The sequence below is a fragment of the Triticum urartu genome, chromosome 6A (genome assembly GCF_056163025.1).
Source record: "Triticum urartu cultivar PI428250 chromosome 6A, HENAU_Tu73, whole genome shotgun sequence".
Taxonomy (NCBI): domain Eukaryota; kingdom Viridiplantae; phylum Streptophyta; class Magnoliopsida; order Poales; family Poaceae; genus Triticum; species Triticum urartu.
Window position 1 is genome coordinate 48,203,308 of NC_141878.1, and position 16,389 is coordinate 48,219,696.

Sequence of the window (16,389 nt, forward strand, 5' to 3'; positions counted from 1 at the left end):
ATGCACATTATAAAATTTTCATATACACACGAAAGATTTCTTCTATACATGTTCAATATTTGTTTCAAATGCTTGATTATCATTTTCGAATGTTTTATGTGAGAGTGTTTTTCCCTATGATAGTGTTAGAAAACGTCTCACATTTTGCGACAGATGGAGTATATAATTAGAGTATTTGGAAGTATAAACCAAACAATGAAAAAATGAAAAAGGTGAACACAAAAAAAGATGTAAAAATATAGAAAAATATGGTTGTGGCCTGCCTCCGGCGCGATGGGCCGGCCCAGTATAGGGCTCACTTAACGCGAGGCTGCCCTGTGTCTCGCTATAAGCAAGACATAGGTGCGCCCTCGACTTAATTTTAATTTTCTTGATCATAATCATATAGGGCCATGCTCCGGGTTTTTTAGACTAATAGGAGGGTAATGCCCCCACGATTCCATTGCATTAATGAAACTAGAGAAGATGTGATACAACATGCAGGGCATGTTCAGCATGTCTATAAGCCGACAAAAGGAAAATTACTAGGTCTATGGAAGTAAAACTAGAACCTAAATTCTTCTACATTTATTACCGGGGGAGCAAGCTAAAGCTCTTGCAAACAAGAAAATCTAGGTAAACCCCATAGCGAGAGAAACATCACCCAATCATCAAGCTCAAAACATCATTTGTTGGTCAGCATCCATCACCATCTCGACTGTATAGGTATGATCCAAGTCATGCCTCTAAGCTTCCTCATTGGTAGGACTGGGGATCTAGGTAGCTCCATGGGGGTGACGGGACTGAGCAAAGACATTTTGTAGGACGACTTCTCAGGGCTTCTTGGAGGTAAGACTGGAGCGGGCAGAGAACCACCATCCACAACTTCTCCGACATCCAGTTTGGTGTGAAGTACTTGACTAAAAACACCTTTAGTTTTTTTGTTTATTACTTCTACCCCCACTATAATCTGGAAGGAGATATGAGGACAAAGGAAATTTTCATAGAAAATTCTTCTACTCTCAAGAGAGCGGCCTCTTTGAATAGTATCATCCATTTTCTTATTCTCCCCAGAATCAACCACCATGCATGTACATATCAATCCATACAACATTATTAAAGACATCAGAGTTTCAATGTTTTCATATGCTCCATAATACACAAGTACAAATAGAATTTAATGTTGTATGGTTCTTATTGGCAGGCGAAAATTTGGCAATGGAGAGAGAATATACACCTAGATCATAGGAGAAGAACTCTAAAACAGTTCTCCAGATCTACTTTGCAACTACACACCCAAAAAAGAGATGTTTTATGGTCTCCTGTTCAATGTAGCAAACATATCTAGGTGGTTTCTCAATACCTCTCTTAGCTAGATTTATCTTTAGTCATAAGTTTATTGTGAGAAAGCAACCATAGGAACACCTAGACCCTACGTGCGGTAACAATGAACCAAATAGACGGGGTGTACACACATTCTACCCCCCTAAAGTTAATATTTCTATATAAAGATCCAGTTGCGTATTCCCTTTTAGACTCATACTGCCAAATCAGAAAATCTTCACATCCTCGAAAGTTAGTACCCTTGATTATTTGTTCAATATAATACCTGATTTACATCATAGATGGTGTGAAGATCCTTCTAATAGTTAATCTAATTTCACTCTTGTCCCATACCTCAAAAAAGTTGAAGATTGTCGGTGGCAGATAATATATAGGGGCCAAAATTGAACAAATAAGGGAAAGGTACCAAACCAGATATTCTCCCAAAACCAGAATGTTACCATCTCCAACAACCCATCTATCTCCAAACTTTAGTGTTCTAACATCCCACATGACCCCTTGACAAAACCTAGATGGTTCTATGTTTTCAGGGGAAAATGTTTGGGGAGTTTTTCAAATATTTCACATCAGCAATGCTCTTCTAGATCTTACCCTCATCCTTAAGATATCATTTAACCCAGACAGTAGGCAGAGGTTTACTTCTCTAATGTTATGCACTCCTAGGCCTCCATGCTCTTTTTCATACAAACTAGGTGCCATTTAACTAGGTGTTACTTCCTGCCCCCCTTAAAATCACTACATAGACAGTCATCTAGTTGGCTATTCATAAAATCTAAATCCCGTTTGAGAAATTTGAAGAAGGATAATATATAGGGATACTAGATAGACATGCTTTGATTAGAGTTAATCTGAGAGAGTAGTAAAATAATTTTCTCCTCCAGCAAGTCCTCCTCTTAAGGATTTTGTCTATCAAAGGCTGAATGTCCCCTCTTCCAAACTTATCATAATGGAGAGGAATTCATAGCTATTTAATGGGGAAATCACCTACAATGCAGCCCATGAGTAAAGCAAAAATACTAGTCTCCTCACTAGACAGTCCTATAGGGATGACATCACTTTTAGAGTAATTTATCCTCATCCCAGAAACGGAGGTACTGTGTGCGTGCGTGTGTTTACATGGGTTAGTGTATGTGCGTATGCGTGATCGTTTGTGCTATTGTGTTAAAAAAATCTTCATGGAATTCGTATATGACGACTTCGCGACTTGCAAGAATCAGGGAGTATTTTTCCGAACTATTCTTGTTCAAAGCATCATATTATACTCTTGTTTTGTGAGTTTTATGTTTTAGATTCTCATCAATGATTTTAATGAAGATATTTTTAGAGGGGGGCTTTTCAAGATGATGATGCTATCTGGACAACCTTTCAAGATGATGATACTATCTGGATAAGTGTAGATTGGGGAAGTGTTAGAATTTAGTTAATTAGGTATAATTAAAGAGGAATCTACCCTTATCCTAGCCGACGTGCGGTTACACATTCCTAAGGTTGGTCATAGTGGGAGTAACTTAGATAGTAACATAACACATCCTAAGACAAGTTTGCTTATGTGACATGTAGTTAATGAAGAAAAATGTGTTTGTGGTAACATAACGCATCTCAAGGCAAAATAAGTCTAGATCTAAATAAATGAAGACTTACATGATACCACGCATACTCCCTCCGTCTGCTAAAGACCGCACATCTAGGATTCACAAATTGCTGGTGTCAATCTACACTCCTAATAGGCATTGCCTTTAATCCAGTCCTCAATTGACCCATGCAGCAACATGTTGGTCATAGTGAAGAGTAATTTATACTAGTATCATCATGTATATGACACTATTAGTCTAAGTTACTATTTTTATAATACAAATAATATAGTACTGTTGTAAGCATGCATATGACACTACTAGTCTAAGTTACTATTTTTATAATGCAAAGTAACATAAAGGGGTGTTGCTTTTGCCTTGGAACACAAAGGACCCGTGACATGCATCGGCCGCTCGGACGAGCATGCGAGATGACAAGTGTAGATAGCTCCCGATGCCGCCGCGCGCTTCCTCCAACCGGTGCGAGGCACCATTTTTCCTCAAACGCGCCCACGAATTGCAGTGCGCATCCCTGCGGGTCTCCGGCTGCTATCCTTCCCGAGGAAAGCCCGATTGGCGGACGGCGCGGCGCGTACAGAACGTCAGAACACCATTGCACCAACGCTCATCCACGTCCCCATGCTTGCATAGTTACCCTTTACTTTTTCTATCGGATAATGCTCCTAGCTAGTGTACGCATCCAGATCGAGCGATCCAGTATATAGCGTGTGCTTATCACTGAAACTTGCCTCTGCTTGTGAACTTGTAACTTTTCAGTAGAATTCATGCTTGACAGAAAAATATTTTCGGTAATCCAAACTAGCTACTCAGCAAGTTCAAACGGAAAAAACACTAAGGCCTCCTTTGGTTTAGAGGAATTTTATAGGAATTCTAGAGGATAGGATTCTCATAGGATTTTTTCCTTTAGAGCCATTTGGTTCATAGGAATGGATTTCTATTCCTATATAGAATTGGTTCCTATCCTCCACATTTCATAGGAAAATAAAAAAGAGTTTAGACTCAATGAAAAAATTCATTTGATGTCAATCAAATGACATCTTGTTTCCTATTCCTACTCATAGGATTTGAGATACATGTCATCTTATTTCCTACAAGATTTCTATTCCTATGATAATCCTATCCTATGAACCAAAAGAGGCCTAAGGAATAGAAATCTTGTAGGAAATGAGATGACATGTATCTCAAACAAGATGTCATTTGGTTGACACCAAAGAAATTTTTCCATTGAGTCTAGGCTTATTTTTATTTTCCTATGAAATGTGGAGGATAGGAACCAATCCTATGTAGGAATAGGAATCCATTCCTATGAACCAAAGGGCTCTAAAGGAAAAAAAATCCTATAAGAATCCTATCCTTTAGAATTCCTATGAAATTCCTCCAAACCAAAGGAGGCCTAAACGGAGAATCGTGTCGAGGCCCAGGACAGTCAGTAACTAAAACAAGATTAACTGGGAGGAAGCGAGTAGTACTAGTAGGTCGAGGAGGTACCACAACCACCTCCGTCTTTATAAACCCACACCCAACTCGCGTTGTCTCGCCAACAAGTCCTACCTTTTTCCCCAAAAAAAAACAACAAGTCCTACCTTCTCCCTCCGAGTTAATTGCACAGAAGTAGCACAACTGGGGCATCACATGCAAATTGGTACCACGATTGCTAATTTTTGCGTGTCAGTACCAACATTGGTCCAGGTTTTTGCAAAAAGGCTAAAAGGCTGTTTTATACGGGTCAATAGCTCCTGTGCGACGTTTTTCATGCGAATTGGAAGGAGTGCGACGTTGTTCGAGCAAATGGCTGTGGTGCGACAATTTTGAGCAGGCAAATAGCCCACGCACGACATGGCTGTTAAATGTGGTTAAATTGGTCGTCAACCAAGCCCGCCCGTTTATGTTAGGACATGTGGGTCCAACTTAATTGTTCCTCAAAACAGCTGACCGTGCCCTGCCGCCCGACCGTGCCGGGCCCGCCACTCTACCCCCCTTCTTCTCCAGTGGCGGTGGATCTTGCGTTCTCGGTGGCGGCGGCGGAGCCTTCGTCCTCAGAAAATGGTGAGTGAATTCAAACCCTAGTCGCCCTCCCGTTCCTCTCTCCGGCCCATAGATCTCAGCTCGTTTCCTCTGCTTTCGCTTGTGGAATCGATAGGTTGTGAGGGGAGCCCGTGGGCATACTGAGATGGAGCCGCCAGATTCAACTTCGAATAGGTAATGCGCCTCTCTCCGATCCAATTTTGCATGCAATTAGGGGGTGGCCTCGTCTGCTTTTTCTCACGGGCTCACACTGTATGCCACTGACAGAGGGGATGCTGCCGCTCGGACCTTCGAATTGACCGTCAATTTATTTCCATCAAAAGCAAAATTAGTTGATGGTAGCATACAAAACATTGAGAGAGACACTACTGTTAAATGGGAGGTTGAGTTTATAGAGATTGATCCACAAGTTCTACAGAACATGGGAGAGACGGCAGTGAAGAAATGGGTGGAAAAAATTGGCGAGAATATTGTTTGGGGTCCAGAGCAAGAAGTATTACTATTGCGGTTTGATGATTGGAAATGAGAGTATGTGAGAATAGAAGATGGTGAACAGATTGTTGAAGAAATCGATCGGCAAAACGGCTGGACAAGCAAACGGGCTAATTTTTTTGCTGAGCTCGTTGATCTGAACATTTTTTCGAAGGTTGGATATGTGCCATCACAATTGGCTGCGCAGATGGTAGATGATGATTGGGCTAGTCAGAGGCCATTGATTCCCATGTGTACTGAACTTACAGTAATACCCGAAGAGGGACAGGTGACTGGAACTGAAACTAAAACTGAAACTGCAGCAACTATTGATTGGAATGTAGTTGAATTAGATGAGCCTACTGATTTGGTCATTGCACCAATGCCTGACATTGAGATGACCAAACTTTTTGGCATTCCAGTCGATGACAGAGATAAGCAGGAGAGGGGTGAATCTAGTTTTCCTGCTAATGCTGATGAAGAAGTAGATGGACAGTTGATGGAACAAGCTGCAGATGAGGTAGATGATGCACATGATGACGAGCCGGTGCATGTGTATGACAAAGAAAACTCTGTCATTGAAGTAGGCAAGTTGTTCTCAAGCATGAAGGAGTTTAGGATGTGTTTCAAGACTTATGCAGTGAAACGTGAGTTTGATGTCAAGACTATTTGGACTGATAGAAAAAAGTTTTATGCGAGGTGCAGAGGATTTGATGGTAGTGTGAAGCCTTGCAAGTGGTACATATTCGCTAGACTACAACCTGATGGAAGTACTGTCAGGGTTAACCAAATCCTCAATCAACACACTTGTATTACAAGTTCACAGAGAGTATCAACCATGACATCACAACTTTGGGTTGCAGAAAAGATCACCCCAATTTTAGCCAAAACACCAAACACTACTGCCAAGAAACTCAAAGTAGACTTGGAAAAGATGTACCCCATTAAACTGAAATATACCACAGTGTGGAAGGCAAAACAAAGGGCAATGAAAAATTTATATGGTAATTGGGCAAATACATTTAGGATGCTTTACAACTTCAAAGCAGAAGTGGAAAAGAGGTCACCTGGCAGTGTTGTGGAGATAGATACAGAGGTATCAGCCGAAGGTGAAGTCAAGTTCTCCAAGTTTTTTATGGATTTGAAGCCTTGCATCAATGGGTTCAAAGCAGGATGTCGTCCATATTTGAGCATAGACTCATCATTTTTGACAGGCAAGTGGAATGGTCAGTTGGCAGCATGCAATGCTCTAGATGGACATAACTGGATGTTTCCTATTGCTGTTGGCTTGTTTCAGTCAGAAACGGAGGCTTCATGGACATGGTTCATGATCCAGTTGAAAAGATGCCTAGGGCCAGTGTCACATTTGGCTATACACACAGATGCATGTAAGGGCTTGAAAATTCAGTGAAAAATGTTTTCCCACATGCTGAGCAGAGGGAGTGCTTCGGTCATTTGTGGATGAATTTGATCAAAAAATTTAGAGGAGAAGAATTTGGGCGCATGTGGCCAGTAGCAAGATCTTACACTAGATAGACACACAAATATCATCTTGATAAGATAATGGCAGCATGTGATGAGTTTGGTCCATGGATGAACACATACCATTCTTTGTTATGGTACAGGTCAGCATTCAACACTGCCATCAAGTGTGACCACATCAACAATAATTTGGCAGAGAGTTTCAACAACAAGGTGAAGGATTTAAAAGATTTGCCTGTGCATGACATGGTTGACCAAATCAGGATCATGCTCATGCGGTTGTGGGAATTAAGAAGAAGGTAGGTGATTGTCTGCAAGGTGATAAGCTTCCAGCAGTGGTACAGCAGGTGGTCAATAGGAGCAGATGTCTTTCACATTTGTTTGTTGAAAAATCTTCACCTTGGGGTGTTGAAGTTAGAGATAACAAAACTGGAAGGAGACATGTTGTTAACACTGAATTGCATGATTGCACTTGCCTCGAGTGGCAACACACTGGTAAACCATGTGAGCATGCCATTCTCTTCTTAGCATCCCAACCGAAGATAAACATGCACCCATATTTGCATGAATATTATTCGGTAGCAAGATTCAAAGCTGCATATGCTACTCCAATTCCACCACTTACAGATCAGTCTTAGTGGCCTGAAGTGGACATTGAATTTTCCATGTGTCCTCCCTTGACGAATAGAAAGGCTGGCAGGCCTAAACAGAGTAGATTCAAGGCATGGTTTGAGAAAGGTGGGAGTAGTAAGAAGGGAAAGAAAGATGGAAAGCCAAAAAGGGCCCAAAAAGGTAACAAAAACAGATGCAAGTTGTGCCAGGAACTTGGGCACAGAGTGGGATCTGTCAAATGCCGTTACACTCCTGAGAAGCCAAAGTATGTTCTTGTTTATTTGTCTGTGTTTTGATTTGGTGCTTTTTTCCAATTACTATATCTATAACATTTTCCCAATGGCCAGGAGGAAGCGAGCAAGTCAGCCCCTTGTTGTTGAACAGTGTTGGCCAACAAAAAAGCAAAAGTCAATGGCGGTAGAAAGAAGAGAAGTGTGCCTGAGCCTGAGCAGACTGAAGAAAATCCTGCTGCAGTCAACATTCAGACTGAAGAAACTACTCTTGAGGTTGAAACTGAACCTGAGCGTGTCGAGGTTCAGACTGAAGAAACCCATGCTGAGGTACACATCGAAGAAACTGAAACTGCTGTCAACATTGAGACTAAAGACACCGATCACGAGGGTGTTGGCGAGGTGTTGAAAAGACCAGTGAAGAAAACCAAGATGATCAGTGAACTTGTGTGTGTAGTAGAACAAAAAACAAGAAGTGGTAAGGCGAAGAAGGGCATGCGACGTGGTAGGAAGAGGTAGAACAGAGAACAGTTTGAAAATTTGGGGCATGTAATAATTTTTGTAACTTGGTACGTACTGGTAGTAACTATGTATCCCCGTATTTCTATTCGAACTTGTTTGTTGGTACCTTGTCTAAACCAGTCAAATAAAATTCAAATTTGGGCTCAAATTTGAATTAGGGATGGGTATTGATGTTTTAATGCCATCTAAAGTACCTCAACTGAAATATGTTTGCTTGCTGATCATTCCGAGCCCTTTTGGTAAGTTGAACTCATAGTCATGAAAAGTGTGTCTCAAATGACCTCCAAAGGTAGGGTAAACGGCCTCATATTTAAGCAAGTTTTTTTGGCACCTTGTCTAAATCAGCCAAATATTTTTTCTACACATCTATTCTACCTATATACTGTAAATCTAAAGTCTCACTATTTATTAAATTACTTTTCTATTATTATTATTTTTGAAAAAACAAGATTTAATAGAAAATTATATATAAAACAAGTTTAAAACACGAAAATGAGAAAAGTAAGTTAAGATCTTTCTTAGTCAATCCAAAATGAAGTTTTGGTGAGGTTTTCACACTTTTCATTTTCAAAACCCCACCTACTCTCGGGTGCCCACTACTCTCTCCCTTGAACTCCATACTACATTGTTCGAAGAATGACAATTTTGTGAAGGATTTTTCGTAAAAATGTATGTAAACCATATTTATATTTTTTTCTCGTTACTATACGACATAATAAGACTATGTGCGCAAGTTTTATATATTTTTGATTTTTTTTGAATTAGTTATGCTCAACCCTAGTCAGTCAAAACCCCTCAAAGCCCCGCAGACTACCGGGTCGTCGATCGTTATGCGTGGACGGTTGAGATCAGGCGCTAGGGTTAGCTACAGTGTGCATCGATCCGCATGAGACGCGCTGATTGGTTAAATCAGTGTGCATCGATCCGCATGAGACGCGCTGATTGGTTGAATCGGTGGGGTTTGGATCAGCCTCTCTCGTTGGGGCATCAGGACCGTTCATTTGAATCCAACGGCAAGAGTGGACGCGGTGCATGGACCAAGCCTACGCAGTGCCCTTTCCATCGTTGCATGCGTGTTCGTGCCTACCCGCAGCATGCATGCCCACCCGCAGAACTACGCCCGTGCGTTGCATGCATGCCCTCGATGTAGCCCTGCTCCGCCACCCCCATCGACGCAGTAAGCTGTCGCATGCCTACCATTATAACCGATGCATCGTCGCATAAAAGCATGCACCCGGCCACAATGTAGCAGCCCGATGAAGACAACCAAAAAGCCAACACTGCATGGCGTGTTGTACATGGCGTGCTCCTCTTTGAGGACGCAATACACTGGCATGGGGTATCGATGCAGTTCAAACGGCGTGCTGCCCGTTACAAGATGGGCAAATGAAGGCGTCCATTATTGTCACGTCTCCCATTGACCGAACATTGCCCTCTAGCCAGGCCCTAGCAAGATGTGCAAATTAATGGGATACAACATGAATGCACGGGCGGCGCACGCAGAGAACCCGGGGCAGGCGTGTCCCCTTGACCCACGATGGCACAGACGCGTGCGTGAGCCCGTCCCCCTTGACCCACGACCGGTGGCACAGAAGGATCGCATCCCGTTTCCCACGCTCATGTACACACTTTCATGGGGCGCCACCAAACGCCGCCCGCCCATTAATTCTACGGGGTGAAACCACGTCGCACTTGGGCTATTTAAGCTGGGCACTATCGTCTTCCTCTCCCTCACCCCCTCATCCACACCCCATCCTCTGCCTCCTCTGCCCTCCTTCTTCCTTCTTCTCCATCAAACCAGATCGAGCCCTCGAGCCACCCCGCCACCATGCAGTACAACGCCCCCACCTACCGCTTCCCCCCAACCGTGCCGGAAAGGCTCTACCCGACCGGAGTGTATGTAGAGAGAACCCTTAGGGTTTGGGCGATCTCGAGGTGGAGGGGCGCAAGGGAGTTAACAAAGTTCTTCCTTGCGGCCGGCTTCCGCCACCTCCCCCGCGGCTCTCCTCGGATGTACCATCTTGAGGAGGTCAACCACCACGGCGTTGTGGTTGGGCTCCTCGCCACGTTCACTAACCCTTTCGATGCTTTCCATCTCCTCGGGCGAGCGTATTGGGTTGGTTGTGAGTTCATAGCTTTCACAACCTACAATATCTTCACCGACTTCAACGCCATCTTCCCCAACAACGGCGTTATGCACACGCTCCCGTACCCCATCAACAACATGGAGGAGTGAAGGGCGGCGCCCGGAGGAGCGAGGTGGCCCCGGAGGAGGAGGAGAAGAAGAAGCCGAAGAACCCGCGTTTGGTGCCCCCCTATCTATCTAGATCTATCGTATTAGTTTTTTTAAGTTGTAATCGTTATGCTACTATTATTAAGTTTTATTAGTACTTTAAGTTGTAAGGCTATCATGGAGTTGTAAGGCTATCGTGGAACTATGGGTTGCAATCGTTATGCTACTATATATATTGTGTGTTTCGTGCTATTATTTGTGGATTGCTATGTTTTGTTTTTGCTTATTATTTGTGTATTTGTATGGGTTGCTACGGGCCCGGGTTTCTACACCCCAATCACCACACCCAAACCATGGACATGCAACTAGGAGCCCCATGCAAACCCACTATGGACGTGGGTGCAACTAGGGAATGCAAACTAATTTACTTCGGGCACTTCATGCAAGCATGCAACTCATTTAGTTCATGGAACTGTAGACATGCATAAAAACAATTAACATTTAGTTTTAGTGCATCAAAAAGTGATCCATCACAAAATTTAGTGCAAGAGAAAGGCCAAAATAAAAGGACAAGTAACATTTCATTGGGCCCCATTTTATTTGCCGAAGTTAGAGGTGGGATGGTGCCCCTACGCGGGTGGGCTGGTCTTGGGCATGGTTATTTTCTCAGGGCCCATTTTCTCACGGCCCAACATCTATTCGGCAACCTAGTTTTGTTTTTTTACTAGAAACTGAATTTGGGTTGTACTCTGTTAACTGAAGAACAAAAACAAAGGAAACAGAGCATGAACACTGAATAGGGCCCCTAAGAATATCATTACAATAATTCAAGCAAGTTTTGCTTCACACTAATTCAAATTCATCTAACAAATGGTCCCTGGCTAACTCAAACTACTAGGCACCCCTGAAACTAGTTGACACACTAACTGAAACTCTAATAAATTCTAGCGATTGATGAACATAGAGTAAAATAAACCCATAGCAATGACACAACCATAAAATGCTCCAGCCATCATATTTGCTCACTGCTTCAAATCGATCAGATGCTTTAGTTGCTTGCCAATTTTCTTCAATTCACACTTCAGTTCTGCATTGTGCATCATCGGATCGGCTCTGTCCGCCAAATTGGGGGCTTGTTCCACGGCAAGCCGCCCCCCAAAATTGAGCTCTTGGGTTCCGGTTGATCCCTCCAATTTCAACCTTTCAACATAGTCATCAAGCCACGCAAAACGCCCACATTTCTTCAGAACCTGAAAAACAGGGGGCCGAAGGCGCATGAATCCTAGATCCACCACCCAGATCCACCGCCCTAATTCGAGGAAAAAAAGAAAGAAATCGGGAGAAATTAGACCATAGGATTGGTCAAGAACACAGATCTAACCTGCCCCGGCTGTGGCTTGCTCAAGCATTTCACAAACTCGCGCCCACGGTTGCCATTTTCTTCCCTCACACAAGTCAAACGCTTCAGAGGCTCCATGCGCGGGCAATCGGGGCATCTTGTCAACGTCAGTGGACCATACCGCGTCCATGATTGGCGGGAGGCCGAAGTCGAGCTAGACATCACTCGCCGGCGGCGCGCTTCGTTGCCGGAGCAGAGGAAGAAGGTGGGAAAGGAAAGGGGCAGGGCAAGCAATGGAGGGCGGGGGGTGCGGTGGGCTGGCTCGGGCTCGTGGCTGGCTCTGCTCGGGGCACGCTGATGAGCACGGGCATGCTTGCGTGGATAAGTTGTGGGTCCCACCCGCATGCGAGTAACTACTAGGTCCCGCGTGTCATAACTCGAATCGCTAACCCCTTGTGTTTTTCATTTCATGGTTAAACAGAGCCATGTCGCATTGGAGCTATTGTTTGCTTCTAAAACGTCGCATCATAGTCATTCATTCCAACAACGTCGCACTCCTTCCAATTCGCATGAAAAACGTCGCACAGGAGCTATTGACCTGTTTTATACGTATTTACGGTATATCCGACAGCTCGGGCCCACCTGTCAGGTGCCACGCTGGCCAATCGGCACGTGCCGGCACGCTGACTAGGACGAGCCGCTCTCCAACCCGGTCTGGTCGCACCGGTTCGTCCTCCACTGCACCATTCCCCTCCCCTCCTCCTCCTCGATTCGAACCCTAGTCCATGGCATCGGCAACTTTGGCAGGCGGCGGCGAGGGCGTCGTCGACGGCGGTGAGCTACCGTTTTGGCCGCCTAGCGGCCCGGCTGGCGCCAACGGCAACGGCGGCGACGACTCCAGCTCCCCGTACTCGAGCGACGACGAGGAGGAGTCGTTGTTACTCTCCATGGAGCAGCGGTTGCGGTTGGCGCAGCTATGGGTGGCGAACCCTAGCAACAGCCATGAGTTGACGCATGGACTCGGCGGCGTGCTGTACGTACCTTCTCCTCCTCCTCCTCTGATTTATCCAATTGGGGATTATTAGGGTTTGTTCATCTTCTGCTTTATCCAGTTGGGGATTAGGGTTTGTTCATCTTCTGTGAGCACTGTAGGACAATTACAGTAACCTAGTAACTTAGTGTAGTGCACTATCAAAGTAGTTCAATTACAGTAACAATTTGGGATTAGGGTTTGAGTAATTGAAGTATTCTGTCCTTGTCTTTTTCCTTGAATTTGCTATTGTGCTGAAATGGTCGTAGCTACATTGATTCATGTTCTATCATCTGTAATTGTAATAGTAAATTTGAGACTTATAGGAAAGTTAATTCAAATTTTCCTGTATTGTATTGTTCCTCTCCAAATTTAGAGTTATGGTAATGAATACATGAAATTGAATTTGTTCTGTAATTTGGATGAAGACATTTGGCAAGTAAGGATCCATTTTGATGCAAGAGAACCATTGGAGATGAAGCTTTGTAGTTTAGATATTACTTATCTGAATTTGGTTGAAGTGATGGAAACCCAAGGATTTAATGCATATGATTGTTTGTATCACATTGAAAATCCATATTTAGGAGAGAAAGGGCTGGATTTGGTAGACAGTCATGCAGAATTACAGATGATAAAGAGGAAGATCCAGGACAAATTGGAGCTTAATTTGCTAGTTAGGGCTTGTCCACCCCCTGATAGAGATTTTGAGTTGGAGCAATGTGAAAGGCCAGATTTGCCCACTGTTGTGTACCAAGAGCCTATTGTTTATGATCTGAGTGAGCCTCCTGTCTTAGCTGTTGACCAACAAGGAGTAGTTTTTTAGAGTTAATGTAGCAGCTCTAGCACACCCCATCCTCCTGGTGGTTGCACACAAGAAAGCAGGAATGCAAATGCCAAGTTGAAAGTTGTTTTGGAAGAAGAAAAAGAAGAAGAAGAGGGATATCAAGGATATGAGGTATATGAGGACAGTGATGCTTCTGCCTCTGATGAGGATGGTCAAATTGGAAGTGAGCTTAATTATATCTGTGATGATGAAGATGTAGAGGTGGAAGAGGGGAAGAGACAGAGAGAGTTAGAAGTATAAGATGAAGAATCAGATGATGAGCAATCAGATGAGGAACCAGTGCTGCATTATGAGGGTGACACTAAAGTTGATGACCCATTTGAGGTACAGGAAGATAGGACTTTTGAAGAAGAAGAACAAAATATAGTTGTACCTGTAAAGAAGCAGAAGCTGCCAGTTAGAAGAGGACCAACTACTAGGTCACATTCCAGTAAGCTACCAGAGGTTGAACCTGATTTCAGACCATCATCAGATGAAGAAGAGAAGGGGTTGTTGAGGGAGAGTAATGATGATGGTTTTCAGGCAATCTCATTTGTCCTATCAAAGAAAAGGAAGAGTAGGGCAAAGAAAAGGCCTGCTAGGAAGTGGTACCATGAGAAAATGGAGCAACCACACGAACAACTATGTCTAAAGTTGTGTTTTAGGGATCAGCATCAATTTCAGAGATGCTTTGTTGAATTTGCACATCACTCAGGACAGGAATTTCAAGTATCACAAGAATTCAAATCAGAGGATAATTGTTGAGTGTACAGATAAACAATGCCAGTTCTTTATGGTGGCAGCAGTTATAAAAGGGGAGAAAACCTTTGTAATTAAGAAGATGAGACTAGAGCACACTTTCCCTAGTACTACTGAGACCACCAGGGTTAGTGCTAAGTGGCTAGCACAGAAATATATGAGCATCTCTTCAGATCTGATATAACTACTGGTATTCAGACTATAATTTATGCATGCATGGAAAAATATGGTGTAGATGTGCCCAAGTGTATGGCATATAGGGCAAAGAACATAGCTATTGAAGTTGTGTTAGGAGATCACGAGAAGCAATATCCTAGGCTTAAAGACTATGCTCAGACTGTCATGAACACAAACCCTGGGAGTAGAGTAATAGTCAGTACTGTTACTCCAGTACCAAATGCAAAAATACCCCACCCAGGCCCAAGATTCCATGCCATGTTCTTTTGCATGAATGGAGCAAGGGAGGGGTTTCTCAATGGGTGTAGGTCATTCATTGGTTAGTTCCTGAACCTTGTGCACCATTTACACATTGTAGAGTACTCCATATTGTATCTCACTTGAATGTATTTAATGTTTGGAAATTTTGATTATGCGGGTGTTGATGGATGCTTCATTAAGCTCACTACAGGTGCTCAACTCCTTGTTGCCACTGGTAGAGATGAAAACAACAACATATATCCACTGGCATTTGGCATAGTTGGACAAGAGGACACACCTAGTTGGTGTTAGTTTCTACACCAACTGAAAATTTGCCTAGAGAGAGAAGTGGGCAAGTTTGGACCTTATACTATTATGTAAGATAGACAAAAGGTATGTGTTTGCATATTTCATTCTGTTTTGCACAAGTGTTTACAGTAGATTAGAGTTTCATTGGTGCATATTTCTTTAGCTTGTAGCTTAGACTTATTAAATTGTTTGTGTCAGGGGTTACTAAATGCAGTGAATGACGTGTTTCCAAATTGCAACCAAAGATTCTGCCTTAGACATTTATATGCAAATTTTCAAAATGCTGGGTTTAGGGGTGAAGATCTTAAGAAGTGCATGGACAATGCTAGCTATGCCTACAATGAACACAAGTTTAATATTGCAATGAATGATCTTAGAGCTAAAAGTGAGGAAGCTTGGGAGTGGCTTACTGCAATACCAAAAAAACATGGGCACGACATGCATTTGACACAAACTGCAATACTGACTTGGTAGTGAATAACTTGTCTGAGGTGTTCAACAAGTACATTCTAGATGTTAGGAGAAAACCTATAAGGACAATGTGTGATGAGATAAAAGATAAGAAGATGGTGAGGTGGCACAGGAACAGAGAGAGTGAAAAGGCAGCAAGATGGGAGATAACACCTCATTACAGTGAGAAGCTAGAGGTTGAGAAGGAGAGGGACAGATACTGCAAGCCAATATAGGCAGGGGTCAACTTAAGGCAAATTACAAGTGGGTAGCAAACACATGCTGTCAACTTGGAACTTGAGACTTGTGGATGCAAGAAGTGGGACCTTAGTGGCATACCTTGCAACCATGCCATCTCTGCAATAAACAAGGCTAAAAGGAAACCAGAGGATTATGTTAGCAAATTCTTCAAGAAAGATTTTTATGTTGCAGCTTATGAACCAATGATCTTTCCTGTGCCTGGTGAGCATGATTGGACAAGGACCCCTGGTCCAGACATAGAACCACCTGCATTCAAAATCAAGAGAGGAATAAGGAAAGAAAAAAGGATCAAGGGCAAATTTGAAGTACCAAAGCCAAAAGACACTTCAAGAATGGGGACCGTAACATGTGGCAATTGTGGTCTCCAAGGGCATAGGTACACAAACTGTCTTAAATAGTTGAAGCCTGAGCTAGCTTTGAGGAAGAATAAGCATGTGGTAATAATTTTTCACCTTGAAATATACTAATGTTTCCTTTCTTGTACATTTATTTCTAGTATTATTAACTGTTT

At 43.1% G+C, this 16,389-nt stretch overlaps 1 pseudogene; it reads left to right on the forward strand.

The window, feature by feature from the left end:
• Nucleotides 1-6,438: 6,438 nt before the first annotated feature.
• Nucleotides 6,439-8,254, forward strand: LOC147963803 (uncharacterized; annotated as a pseudogene).
• Nucleotides 8,255-16,389: the final 8,135 nt, after the last annotated feature.